We start from the raw sequence: 13,790 nt of genomic DNA on the forward strand, positions 1-13,790 counted from the left end.
CATCCCCACATGGAATAGGAGGCAGCAAGTTGCTGTGATAAACTACAGCTGTGCCCCCTGCTGTGGGTGGAAAAAAATTCAACAACCCCTGTGTTATATTTCAATTACTACACACCTTTTGTTTCAAATGCACTTGCCATTGTTTTATATTCAGGCAAAGCCTGATGGTTCCTGTCTCTGGAAAGAGCATTTCCACAATAATGTATGTGCAAAGGATTTCTTGAGTGAAACAACTGGAGTATTCCATGCTAATAATAATCAGACCTGTGGCCCCATGGTAATGTCCACTGAGATCTTGAGAGAAGTTTCTACGGGAGCCATTTTCTTTGCATTAATCTAGTAATTCAATGAGATAACATGCAAACTGGAAAGGAATGCCTTAGGATATTTGCAGTCCTGAGGCCCTGGAAAGAAAGAATCATTATTTAGGAAGGTTACATGAAAGTTGCCATTTTAATAATGATCAAGGATTGATGTTGTTGTTGTTAAGGGAGGACTAATGTGCTTAGATGAACTGGAGATATTCTGCCAATGCAACAGAGGAAGGTGCAAAGGCAAAAAAGAGAGCATCCCTTGTGCTAAGGTAAGCAAATGCTACAGAAATATTAATAATTACTATATTCACTACATCTATAGTGAATTCAGGTCCATTACACCCATATTAATTCAGAAGCCAGCAGCACATAACACTTAAGAAAGATTCTGCAGCCCTCATTCAGATGAAAAACCTGGTTCTGTTTCCATTAGTGTCCCCAGGAACCATATTGGGAGCACAGATGGGTCAAAGTGCATTTTGGAGGGGCAAGCTCCATCCCACCCATTCCCACTCATTTGGTTTCTGAAGGAAAAATAGCCATATGTTTCACAACACCGCTCCCATTCAAAATGTACCGTCTCTACTAAAATGCTATTGAATTGGATATATTTCAAGTAAGCATGTTTAGGATTACAGGCTTATTTAAATTTCCAGTTTATGATTCAATAATAACGTGGCTTGTTGGAGAGCATTTGACACTCCCCTGCCTCAGGAGGCTGCCTATGAATGCTACTGTGATATTATATCTCTAACCTGTAACCCAAACTTGACAGGGATCATCCCCTCCTACACATCAATAAAGCAAAACATAACAGAGTTGAGCACTGTCACAGTTCTGCTGACACACCCACCGACACCACCCACTGACGACAACAGGAAGTGGAAACAGAAATAACAGGGCAGCTTTCCCCAATCTGGGAGTTGTTTGGACTACAACTCCCAGCATTCCTGACCAATGGCCATGCTAACTGCGGCAGATGGGAGTTGAAGTCCAAAACATCTGAGGGGCACCAGGTTGGAGGAAGGCCAGATCAAACATCAGGCTACAACAGACCAGAGATTTGTTTGGTGTCACTTGCTGCTTCACACAGTACATAGGAAGCTGACTTAAGAACAGAAGAAGAGCCAAACTGGATCAGACCAAGAGTCCATCTAGTCCAGCATTCTGTTCACACAGTGGCCATCCAGCTGCCAATGGGAAACTCACAAGCAGGACATGAGTGCAACAGCACCCGCCCCAGCAACTGGTGTACATACACAGGCATATTGTCTCTGATACTGGAGGTGGCATATAGCCAGCAGGACTAATAGCCATTGATAGCCTTCTCCTCCAGGAATTTATCCAACCCCCTTTTAAAGCCATCCAAATTAGTGGGCATCACTACATCCTTATACAAGTCAGAGGATTGGTCCATCTAGTTCAGTACACTCTATGCCAACTGGCAGAGGTTCTCTGAGGTTTCAGCCCTGGGTGTTTCCCAGCCCTGGGTGTTTCCCAGCCCTTCCTGAAGACCCAGAGCAGTGCTGGCTCTAGGTTTTTAAGGACCTTTGGGCAAGACACCCTGTATGGGCCCCCTCCCTCAGTGAGCCTTCCTTCTCACCACCATTGTCACCAGCTGATATTACTCCTCATCCTCTTTCTTAATATTGGTGCCACTTGCTTGTTTGCTTGGAGGCCCAGAGCTAGTGAGCAAGCAGGCTGTCAGGCTGAGATTGATAAGAATGTGATGGATCTCTCTGCCCGGCTCTGGTGGCTCAGAGCAACCTTTCCTGGGACTTTGTTTTAGGAGATTGGCCATGTCCCTTTGAGGTGCCAGTGTATGCGGTGTCTGGAGAAGCTCAAAGCTGTTATTGGCGTACCCTATTCACACACACCCTCTCCGGGTGTTTGCCTTAAGGATCGTTTCAGAAAAAAGAGCCTAACGCTTTCTAACCATCATTCAGCTTTAAGTGTGTTTTGGAGACTCTGTAACCATTAAGCTTGTCTACCATGTGATTTCTTCAATAAAAGAAGTCTCACTGATGTGAGTGTTTTGAGTCAGCTTGCCAGCACGTGTGAACGCCAGAGGGAACAGACATGAACACGACACAGGCAGTGGCATCTGTTGCTCCTTCTTCTCACCACCAGCAAGTCAAGGCAAGAGCAAGAGGCAGGTGAGCAAGCAGGCTGCTGAGGAGGAACAAGTCCAGGGGGCTCTTTTCAGGGGGTCACTGCTGGGGTTAGGGCCCTCAGTAGGTGCCCAAACATGCCAGTCTTTGATGCTGGCTTTTAGCCAGAAACTGAAAGTGGGAACTGGTGCATGCAAAACATGCACCAAGCTACAGCCCTTCCTCGCCAGGATGCTGTCTTTCCCATGCCAGTGCACCACTTAACTTCTCTGCCTGTGATTTTACTGTACACTTGATGACTGACAAGTGTGAATTTCCAGGCTGGGGTGTGAAGTGTGAATTTCCAGGCTGAGGTGATAAAACAATTCTGCTTTTGATGTCGCTGTCATCAAGAGAGGGGAATGCCAGCATGGCCCTTGCATGGACATAAAAGCTGGTGCACCACCCATAAGATCAGGCACAGGTGATGCCTAGAGACCTCAGGCACATCTTGCCTCAGGAAACATCTGAGAATCTCTAGACTTCAGCACATGACTTCTCTGACCACACTCAAGTTGCTGACTCACCCACTACTCTGAGATCTGTTCCCACAGAAGCATGATACAGAGCATTGTTTACAGATTAAAAGTTCACTTCAGACAGTCAGTGTCTGACTTGACCACCTGAGGAAACACCCAGAGCTACTTATTGGCTCAAATCTCAGAGGGGATGGCATGGTGGCACAAATTACAATAAGAACCTTGACATGGGGTTTATATACATAGACACCATGATCTGCATAATCTAAGGCTTCTATACTAAGCAGTTGTTGACATTTTCTTCCTAGACTTCCTGGAGACTTAGCCTTTCTATCTGAAGCCATATCTCTGGGTATACTCCTTTTAGAGATAAATCAATCAACATTCTAGCCTACCCAGACAATTCTTTTGTTCTCAGAGCACCTGGATGACCCACCATCATGCCACAAAGATGTTTGGGATAAACTGGATGTTGTCCGGAGAATGTAAGTTATGGGGCAATGTAGAAATGTAATAAATAAATAACCTGAAATAATAACAAACCATAACGTCTGTGAGCTTCTAGAGAAATCTCTCAAGTCACTGTTAAAGATGATGCTAGACTAGGGCTACAAGCACACTTATCTAGAAGTAAGCCCCATTGGACATAGTGGCTCTTACTTTTTTGTAAACAGGCATAGGATTGCTCTGACTATGGCAGCCTTCCTCAACCTGCTGTCCTCCAAATGTTTTGGATTGCAATTCCTAGCCAATGGCCATGCTGTCTGGAGCTCATGGTGGTTGCAGTCCAAAGGGCACCAGGTTGGGGAAAGAAGGCTTTTCTAGGGACAGCTCAAGCTAGATAGGTCTTTCATAGAACTTGCTCCCTTTTCTTTCCTTTTCAGAGAGAAAACAAAACTGCCAAAGATTTGAAAAAATGCAGCTTAAAAAGAAAACCAAAAAACCAGTTATTCAACTAATAAACATCACTGTTAACTTTACGCCTTGCCCTTTTCATTGTTTTGTTGGTTGTTTTAGTAAGGTATCCCCACCTCTGCTTAGTAAATAATGTGGAATAGACTTCCTGAGCTGTTCTGCATATAAGGACATAAAGAAGTTGCCACATATTGGTGGGTTGGGGGAAGTCTCTGTGCCCCTATCAGTGCATGAGAGGTAGAAGTTCACTAGGTGAAGTTTTCCCCCATCACTGCATCACCATCTATTGAATTACCAGACCCCATCAGGTCTGCGCCGCGAGGCCTCGGGCTCCCAAATTGGTGCTCCTTCCTGGCACTGCACGGGAAGAAGGGCCAATGTGGAGTTGCTACTGCCGCCACTGCCACACCAAACACCAAGGAGGGTGGAGGAACAGGGCAGCCAGCTCTCCTCCCTCTGACCTTGCTCTGGCTGCCTCATTCCTCCCCCCCCCAGGTTTTTTTTTTTAAAAAAATCTGTAGATGTGAAGGTTTGCATCTACAGATTTAAAAAAAGGATGGAGAGGAACAGGGCAGCCAGAGGGAGGTCAGAGGGAAGAGAGCCAGCTGTCCCATTCCTTCCCACTCCCCGGTTCTTAGCCTGGCGGCAGCAGCAAACTGACCCGTTCCTCTCCCCCGCCCCGTTTTTTTATTATTATTATTTATCATTTACAGAGCGGCCGGACTTGGAGCTCCTGGTCCGCCCCCTTCCCCCTTCAGCCCAGCTGATGGTGACCAATCAGGGGGCACCAACGGCTGTAGTACACCTCCCCTTAAAAAAAGTCAGGGTAAGTGCCTGACATTTTTTAAGCCAAGTTTCTGGGGTTCCCCTCCCCCTCATGGCTTTGCAATGGCGGCTGTGTCATGTAGATGACCTGGCGCCACTCCAAATCCACCCCGGGGCAAACCCTTCATCAAGACAAACAGCTGGTAAAGGTTCAGGAGCCCCACCAGACCAAAAAGGAAAAGAAAGGTGGCAACATGTATAATCACTTAATCTCGCATCTTACACTTCCAGTGTTGACCAAGTACAATGAGCTGGGGAAGCTTGCATGAACAATAGATTTGCCAACTTTTAAAATAATTATTATTATTGGTTCTAATGTAATGCCTTTTAGCAGCAGCAGACATGCAAGTATTAAACAGGAAGCTTCACCTGCTTAATTTCTGCATACCAAGCTGCAGTTAAAAGTACAGGGCACGCTAGTAAAAAAAAGAAAAGAAAAGTTGGTAATACAAGTAAACAGTCTTTGAATGCTGTACCCCAAATGAGGGGACATTTGAGCGTTGATAACATTTCCTACAAGTTTACAATATAATATGTCTTGCAAATGAAAAGAGGTCCTGACCTTTCTTTTCCTGGTCAGTTTTTATATTTCTTACATGTGGTTGCCAACTTTTTAAAAACAACCTGTTCCGGTGACTTTCACAGTAAGCTGAAGAGAAAAAGAAGCATGAAGTAGGAAATCCTTCCGTTGTGTGCATGAGGCACAGGATCGGTTGGGGCCATTCACGAGTGACAACTCTGTTAATAGAACTTTCTTTGTCACTCACTCTAGTGACATTTTTCTAAAGAACCAAAAAAAATGTGCACTGTTTGTTAAACCTTTCCAACTGCCAAGTTGCTGCTGTAACTCAATCCAGGCATTTTTAACGCTGTTCCTCTTACCCTCTTCTTCTGCCTTCTGTAGGGCAAATGAATAGGTTTAACGGGACAATTGCACGGAAAAATAAACTAGACTAGAGTATTCCTTTGGATCTAAATGATTAGGTTAGCTCTCAGATGTCATTATGTCATTGTTTTTATGGCAGAATTCTCTAAAGCAATCACGAGATTTTTAAAAAGGGAGGATTTCTGAGCTGATAAATCAGCATAAGAATGGCTTCGGCTATAAAATGCAAATGTTGGAGGAAGACAGTAGTAAAAGAAACCCAATAGGCAACAATTGCACAAGTTCAACAGCAGGCATTTCCAGGAATCCCTCAAGCTCCACAGGAGTCAAATCCCTCAAGCTCCACAGGCGTCATTTTTTTTCTTACTTTATTTAATTGGGGGGGGGGGGAATTATGTTGCTATAAATATTAGCGCTAGCCATATGTAGATACCACAGACTGGATGTCTTTGCTGAAGATTCTTTAAAAAAAAAACACCATCCAAGGAGGCAGGAAACCGAATCAGAAGCAACAAGCTAAATAGCAAGCTATGAAGTTCCACGTTGATAACAGTGCTACGGGCCCTCCTCAACTCCCCACCTACACAAGAGAGGACTGTCCCCTGTAAAAGAAGATACATGGCCCCCTAAGCCTCTAACATGAGTCTGCTCATACACCAGCCTTGTAAATAATAAGCTCACAAAAGTTATTCTCAAAAAAATTTAGTAGCTTCCTGGGAGCTCACAGAAGTGTGACAAGACCTGTCTGTCATCCAGCAACCTGCTTGTTTTCTGTGGTGGGTGCAAAGGAGAAGCTGTCTCTTCTTTGCCAAGCTATTCACTTATAGCATGCAGTTTTTTGGTCCCCTGTGGCCACCATACTCTCAGGTAATGTTGGAGGGCGTCCTCAAGGTGCCCTACTCTCTGTGGCAGAAGAGAGTTTTTGTGGCTGTGGTGTCCCATTCATGGAATGCTCTCACCGGGAAGGTTCGTCTGGCACCAACATCCTTTCAGCATCATGTGAAGGTTTTTAACTCCTTTTACCTAGCTGCGAAATTATTGTTTACCGTTGTTACTGTTTTCTCTTGTTTTCAGGTGTTGGTATCATATTTTTTTGAGCTGCCTTGTAAATGTCTTATCAGGAAGGGTGGAATATAAAATTATTAAGTAAATAAAAGAATGAAAAATAGGGGGTCAAGCCACTGGCTGCAAGCACCATGACAGTACTGGATGAGGAGAAGCACACAATTAATGAGCCTCTGCTTCTTAATAATTTGTAAGCGGTCAAAGAATTCACATACACCATCTCTATAATGTGTACAACAGTCCTGTAAGGTAGCTCAGTATTATCATTTCCCTATTTTGGGAACTGAGGCTGAAACAACAGTTCTCACATAAGGTCATCCAGCAATGCAAATGATGCAATACTGTGCAGTGACCTAAAAGGAAACAGACCATATCTTTTTTCTAATTATTTTTTAGTGATTTTTTTTAAAAAAAACCTGTCTTCCTGGCCCTCAAGTTGACTTTCATTGCCAGTTCGCATGTCACATCATGGATTAATTCATCCATGGGGTTCCCATGGGATGTTCTAGGGTTATCTGAGGGTTGTTTAACCCTCAGGTAACCCATGATGCTGGATTCGTATAAAATGACAACTCATGGCATGCCCTCACCTATTCAAAATGGTGGCTAGCATGCCTCTCAGAACGCCATAGGTGAATTAACTCGTGTTGCATTACTGTGACGTGCAAACCAGGTCACTGAGTGACTGTTGTTAGAAACAATCACATAGTGGGATTGGGAAGAGGGGGACTGGCTGGGAAATCAAGCAATACTTCCTATGACCCTGTTCAGACAACACGCTAAGCCACAGTGGTTAAGCATTTTGAGCTAAACATTATGGCTTAACATGTCGTGTGAACCATTCCTAACCATAATGGCTACATAACCATGGTTTAAACACACTCACTATCCATTTGCTGCAAATGGGTTAGTGGCCATATGTCTCTTAACACCTCTCTGTACCTCAGTTTTTGAGAATCACAAACTCAGGAAAATGATGAGTATAAATGAATACTTTAAAAAACCACAACGAGACATAATATTGAAGTTGAGGGGGAGGGGAGGGAGGAAAATGTTACAATGTTTTTCAACTAGCTATACTAGCATGAGATAAATTTTTCTGTGGAAACAGAGCTTAAAGGTAAACCATTCATTTTAAGTATAATCAACTTTCTATCCCAACAGAGTAACATCTGTACAAAAGCGAAAGGCCGACAATCATTTTAGCCGTGCCCACCCACCCCTCGATCTGAAAGGACAGATAATTCCACAGCAATGCAAATGATGCAACACTGTGCAGTGACCTAAAAGGCACCAGGCCATATCTAGCTTCTTCTGTTTTGTTCTTGCACTCTGCTAATCTGCAAGAGCCTGGTCATTGCAAAATCATGCCTGAGTCATCGGAGGTAATGTGTACAGTTCAATCCCATTAATCTTTACTGGGGGAGATGGGAGAAGTCCTACTGATTTCAGTGGAACTTAGCCTCAGGGAAGTGCATGTAACATTGCAGCCTTAATCTCCATAGCATGCTCTCTGAGGTTTATGCAGCTGAATGTGGAGGTAACAAATCCCCATGCCTTCTACTCAGAGCTTTTATATTTGAACAGATGTAATCATCATCATCATCATCATCCCCAATGGCAAAGGTTGCAGTTCCAATGCAAGAACGCAGTCATTGTCTAGGCTAGGGGACACAACCCAAAGGAAATATGATGCCCATATAGGAAGCTGCCTTATTGGTCCATCTAGGTCAGTATTATCTCCCCAGGGTTTGCAGGAGTCTCTTCCACCCTTCCCCGGAGCTGAACCTGGAACCACTTGCATGCATAGCATGTGCTCTGTCACTAAGCTACAAGCTAGTCCTTAAAACACATACACTCACACATTCACACACATGCATGGTATTTCAACTGGAGAATTAAGAGAAATCAGAGAAGCTGGGGCCATTAGCAACTCTGTTGCTGGCGCTAGGGGCAGCAAATCTGGGTTGAGACCTGAATCTTCCTCTTTCAGATCTTTCTTTGTTGACTTATATTCTCAAGTGAATCTAGCACATGTTTCTTGATTTCCTGACTGTGGAGAAATCATAGCGTGGGGGGTGGGGATGTTGCAATCCTATATACACAAAATTGGGAGTAAATCCCATTGCACTCAGTATAAACATGCATAGGATCAAGCAATAATTTTATAAAGATTTCTCCTGAAAGTACAAGAATGAAAAAGAAAGAGGGAAAAAAACATATTCCTAATTCCTTCCATCTGTACTTCTTCAGTAAAACAAAACAATTACAATCCAGGAAAGCCACATAATTTATTCCACTAACCTTATTTAAAACATAATTATAAAATCATAATAATGCATTGTTCTTTACCAGAGAAATCTAGTGAAAGTGCATCTTTAAATTTACATTCTTGCTCTGTATTGTCTAGCCATCACAAAAACAGCTTTTGTGATTTGGAAGGAAATAGGCAGCACTACGCAATATTGTATCTTCATTAGTTGATAAAAATGGGCAGACTTACAATTAACTTCAATAGCAAAAAATAATCATCTTATGTTGACACATTTTAAAACCATCTTCTTTTTAATGTATCCATCCTCGTATCTATCTCTCTGAGCCCTTCAAGGCCAAGTTATTTTGAAAGTTTTACATTTAGCATGAATAGGTGTCTTGAAAAGATTTCCCACTGAATGAGAACAAATGAAAAACAGAAATGTTGAATAATTATAAGCGTCACTAAGCATTTTCCTAGAAATAATTTACGTGAGGTTTCTTCTCTCTACCAACCATACAATTTTAATGTGGTTCCCCATTTACCCAAACAATAGGAATTTTCATGGGTACTGCCTTTTACAGAGTCAACTTCCTTGTGAGGTGAAAGAACAGGAGCTTTTTGTAAGAGATATTTACAAATATGCAAGTGAAATGGGGAAAGGAGGCAAGCAACAGTTTTTTAAAAGGCACCATTACCCACAAAGCAAACAGCATATGTTTCAAACCAACTACAAAACTTCAAACTTTGTTTGTTTCTCTGTGGTCACACACATGCAAATACATAATGCAGTATCAATAAAACAGTCGTGCAAAGTAAATTGCAGCGCACTGGAATAAACAACCTCTAGCACAACATCAGTAGTGTTAGGTGTTCCATGGAAACCCATTGCACTAACGTTACTAGTGTTGCACTAGAGGTCACTTACTCTCTAGCACAGTGGTTCCCAAACCTTTTCAGGTAACCACCCCCTTGGTTCCACAAACTCATGCCCAGTGCCCCCTACCCTACACTATAAAAATCATTATTCAGAATAGCGGTTTTCAACGACCCACTAAGGAAGATAATAACAATAAAATTCAAAACAGTAACAATTAATTGAATATTTATTCAAAATCCAATTACATGTTTTTAGTTTATTCAATTAAAACTAATTGATGAACTTGATCCAGTGATATCATCTTTTCAAAGTCTGATAGTCATTTAGCAAGAATATTAGATATCACATTTAGCACCTAGGGTAGAGTACCTCACTATTCTGTAAATTCTTAATGTGATGGATGGGCTTGATGAAGTGATACAAGTTTCCCAATGTCTGGTTTAAAGTCACTTAACATGAGTCTTAAATCACCACGTTTAGTAGTCTGGAGTCGATTTCTTTGCTTGGAGAGAAGTAGGCAGACCACGCTAAAACCACATTCCACCAAATATTATGTTGGAAATGCAACCAGGAGCTTCTGAACCACTCTCCATAGTGCAGGAGAGCGATCAGAATTTTTCTTCTGTAACCAAAACTGGTACGGAAAAGACCACCTTGAGTGCCCCCCTGCTGCCCGCTTCCCTCTTAACGCCCCGCTATGCAATCCCACCGCCCCCAAGGGGGCAGTACCACCCACTTTGGGAACCACTGCTCCAGCACAACATAATTTATCTGACTGATAAAGGTACCCAGTAGCCACCAGCCATCAAAAGCCATTGAACAAGCATTTTCCAGCCATTAGTATCCATTGAGGAAACATTTTTAGCTATTAACTGAATATTTATTTATTTATTTATTTATTTATTTATTTATTTATTACATTTTATACCGCCCAATAGCCGAAGCTCTCTGGGCGGTTCACAAAAATTAAAACCACAATAAAACACCCAACAGGTTAAAAACACAATTACGAAATACAGTATAAAAAGCGCAACCAGGATAAAACCACACAGCAAAGTTGATATAAGATTAAAATACAGAGTTAAAACAGTAAAATTTAAATTTAAGTTAAAATTAAGTGTTAAAATACTGAGTGAATAAAAAGGTTTTCAGTTGGCGACGAAAGCAGTACAGTATAGGCGCCAGGCGGACCTCTCTGGGGAGCTCGTTCCACAACCAGGGTGCCACAGCGGAGAAAGCCCTCCTCCTAGTGGTTTATCATCCAAACCAAACTAGTGGTTTGGATGATATTTCTACATAGTTTGGGAGGGGAAAACGTTGTTTGCTGCAAGGGTGGGATCACTTCAACATATGTTAGACCTTTCATGCAGCTCAGTTCCATGATCTTAACAATGCACAGCGACTGCCAAAACGTCACCCCATTATAGGAATAATAGCTGTGAATCCACCTCTTCAAATAACTCTTGTATTTTTTCACATTTTAGTACAGGTGATAATTCAAAACCAAGATTTTGAACCTACCTCAGCTTAACTCTGGTTCACTGTTCTTTAAGATTAATAAATGTGCAATGGAAAGAAGCAGTACTGTTGTCTCAAACATTCAAGTTTGATTCAGGCATATCGCCTGCTATGCCATCATCCAATTCACTGCAGAATGTATGAAGTGCCTCTGTCAAAAGGTGTGAGTTTGGATCCAAAGATCTGTGAGTTCAGTTCCGCTCCTGCTCAAGGAAGAGCCCCTTCTGCCCCGCCCCCAAAATCTGCCTCAGAAAACCAGGGGAACCCTCTGAAGAAGTGCAAAAGGCAGTAGGAAAAGCTTTGATCTGATTAAATTAGACTTTAATTTATTTGCCACCTTTCCTCAACTGAAAGCATGAAATATTAGTAAAAGTTTCAACAACAACAACAAAATAATATCAACATTTCACTAATATATCGAGAACAATTCATAAAACACATTAAAAAAAATCAACCCAAATTTAGATGTAATAAGAACGTCCATGTTCAGATGCAAACAATGTTGGAAGAAAAACAACGTTGGAGGGCAGTTCCCTTCATGTTAGGCTTCTGGGTTTCGTAGAGCCACCTGGCAGGACGCTGTTGAAACAAAACACAGGAGAGAGAAACTTGATCTGATCCAGTTGGGCCAACTTCCCCCAATTTGGTGCCCTTCAGATGTTTTGGAAGTCAACCCCCATCATCCCCAGCCAGTCCAAAATATCTGGAGGGCACAAGGTTGGGGAAGGGTGAGTTTGGCTATTGGGCTATGTTCTTATGTTTGTAGCACAAAGCTGCAGCCAAGGCTGATGTCCAGGTAGGCATGGTTGGGTGCCTGCCAAGAGCCTACACTGCAGCAAGGGCCCACTGGCAAACGCCCCCTGGAGCTGTTCTTCTTCTTTACCACTGCAGCTGGCTTGTTAGCCTACCCCTTGCTCTGCCCAAACAACAGTGGTGGTGAGAAGGGAAGCACTAGATGCACTGCTTGTTGGCTCATTGGCTCTCTGTGTGTCAAGCAAATCATCTAGTAGCAACGATGAGAAAGAGAATGAGGAGCGACAGCAGTTGGTGGAAAATGGTGAGAAAGTAGGCTCACTGAGGAGCCAATTGAAGGTGTTGGGCCAAGGGCCTTCGAAAACTTGGAGCTGGCGCAGGCTGCAGCCAATCACTGTTCCCAGACAAAAGAAAAATACATATGTTTGCAACCATATTACAATTGAAACATGATGTTCACTCTTAAAATATCTCAAGGTGCACACCTTATTTATTAGTAGTAGTAGTAGTAGTAGTGAACCAGTTGCTGGGGAACATGGGTGGGAGGGTGCTGTTGCACTATGTCCTGCTTTGTTGGTCCCTGGCCGATGGCTGGTTGGCCACTGTGTGAACAGAGTGCTGGACTAGATGGACCCATGGTCTGATCCAACATGGCACTTATGTTCTTAGTAATAAGTGGCCCCAAGACCAGATTTAGTCATACTTAAGAGTAGACATATCGAAAGCTATAGTATTTAAGTTAGTCATGACTAACTTCAATCCCACTGATTTCATTGGGTATGCTCTAAATATGACTAAGTTTGGATCCAACCCATAAATATTGGCCTTTATTTTAATTAAGCTAGGAATGGAACTTCATATCTGTCAAAAGAATTTCCCAAAAATGCTTTTTAAATTTTATTTCCACAGTTTGGAGTATTTTTATTTACAATCTCCCCCCCCTTCTTTTTGGTTAAGCTAAATACTAAACCTACATGGCTCAAAAATTGTTCAGACCTTGGGGTCAAGGAAATCGCAGTATTACATCCCAATAGAAAATGTGTTTCCCTACTCTAAAATAGCCACTTAAGCAAGAATGTGGAAATGATTTATTTGAAGCTAAATCTTCACCTCAGCTGTGTCATGACTGCACAATCATTCATAGAAAGGCTGTTATACTTTGGATTCAAAGAAAAGAATACTAATGAACAAAACAGTTGTGTGTATAGAAGTTACATTACATTGAGGAAAGATGAAATTAAAATTACAAAAATCACCACAGGAAACTGTCCCTGTCATGTTTATGTTTGGGATCAAGTCACGATTTTTACCCTTTTGTGCTCTCTCGCTCTCTCTCTCTCTCTCTCTCTCTCTCTCTCTCTCTCTCTCTCTCTCTCACACACACACACACACACACACACACACACACACACACACACACTTTCCCGAAGATTTTACTTTTGTATAGCAAATTCAGCTTTTTATTTAATTATAAGTAGTGGCCCTGATCCAACTTTGGTCTAAATTTTGAAGTGCAGTTGCTCATCATGACAGTCTCCACAGCCAATCCCCCAGCAGCAGGCAGCTGTGTTGAGCCATACCAACCAATGCTTTTGCATTACAACAAGGAGCAATATATTCTGGTTAGGAAATTTCATTCCCGACCCCAGCTACTGTGAAAACTACAGTTAAGCTCAGAGAGAAAAGGGAATCCTAGGGAGTAGCAAATTATGTCAGCACAATAATAATAGATCATAAAATATACTGGGACA

The sequence above is a fragment of the Elgaria multicarinata genome, chromosome 1 (assembly GCF_023053635.1).
Source record: "Elgaria multicarinata webbii isolate HBS135686 ecotype San Diego chromosome 1, rElgMul1.1.pri, whole genome shotgun sequence".
NCBI lineage: Eukaryota > Metazoa > Chordata > Lepidosauria > Squamata > Anguidae > Elgaria > Elgaria multicarinata.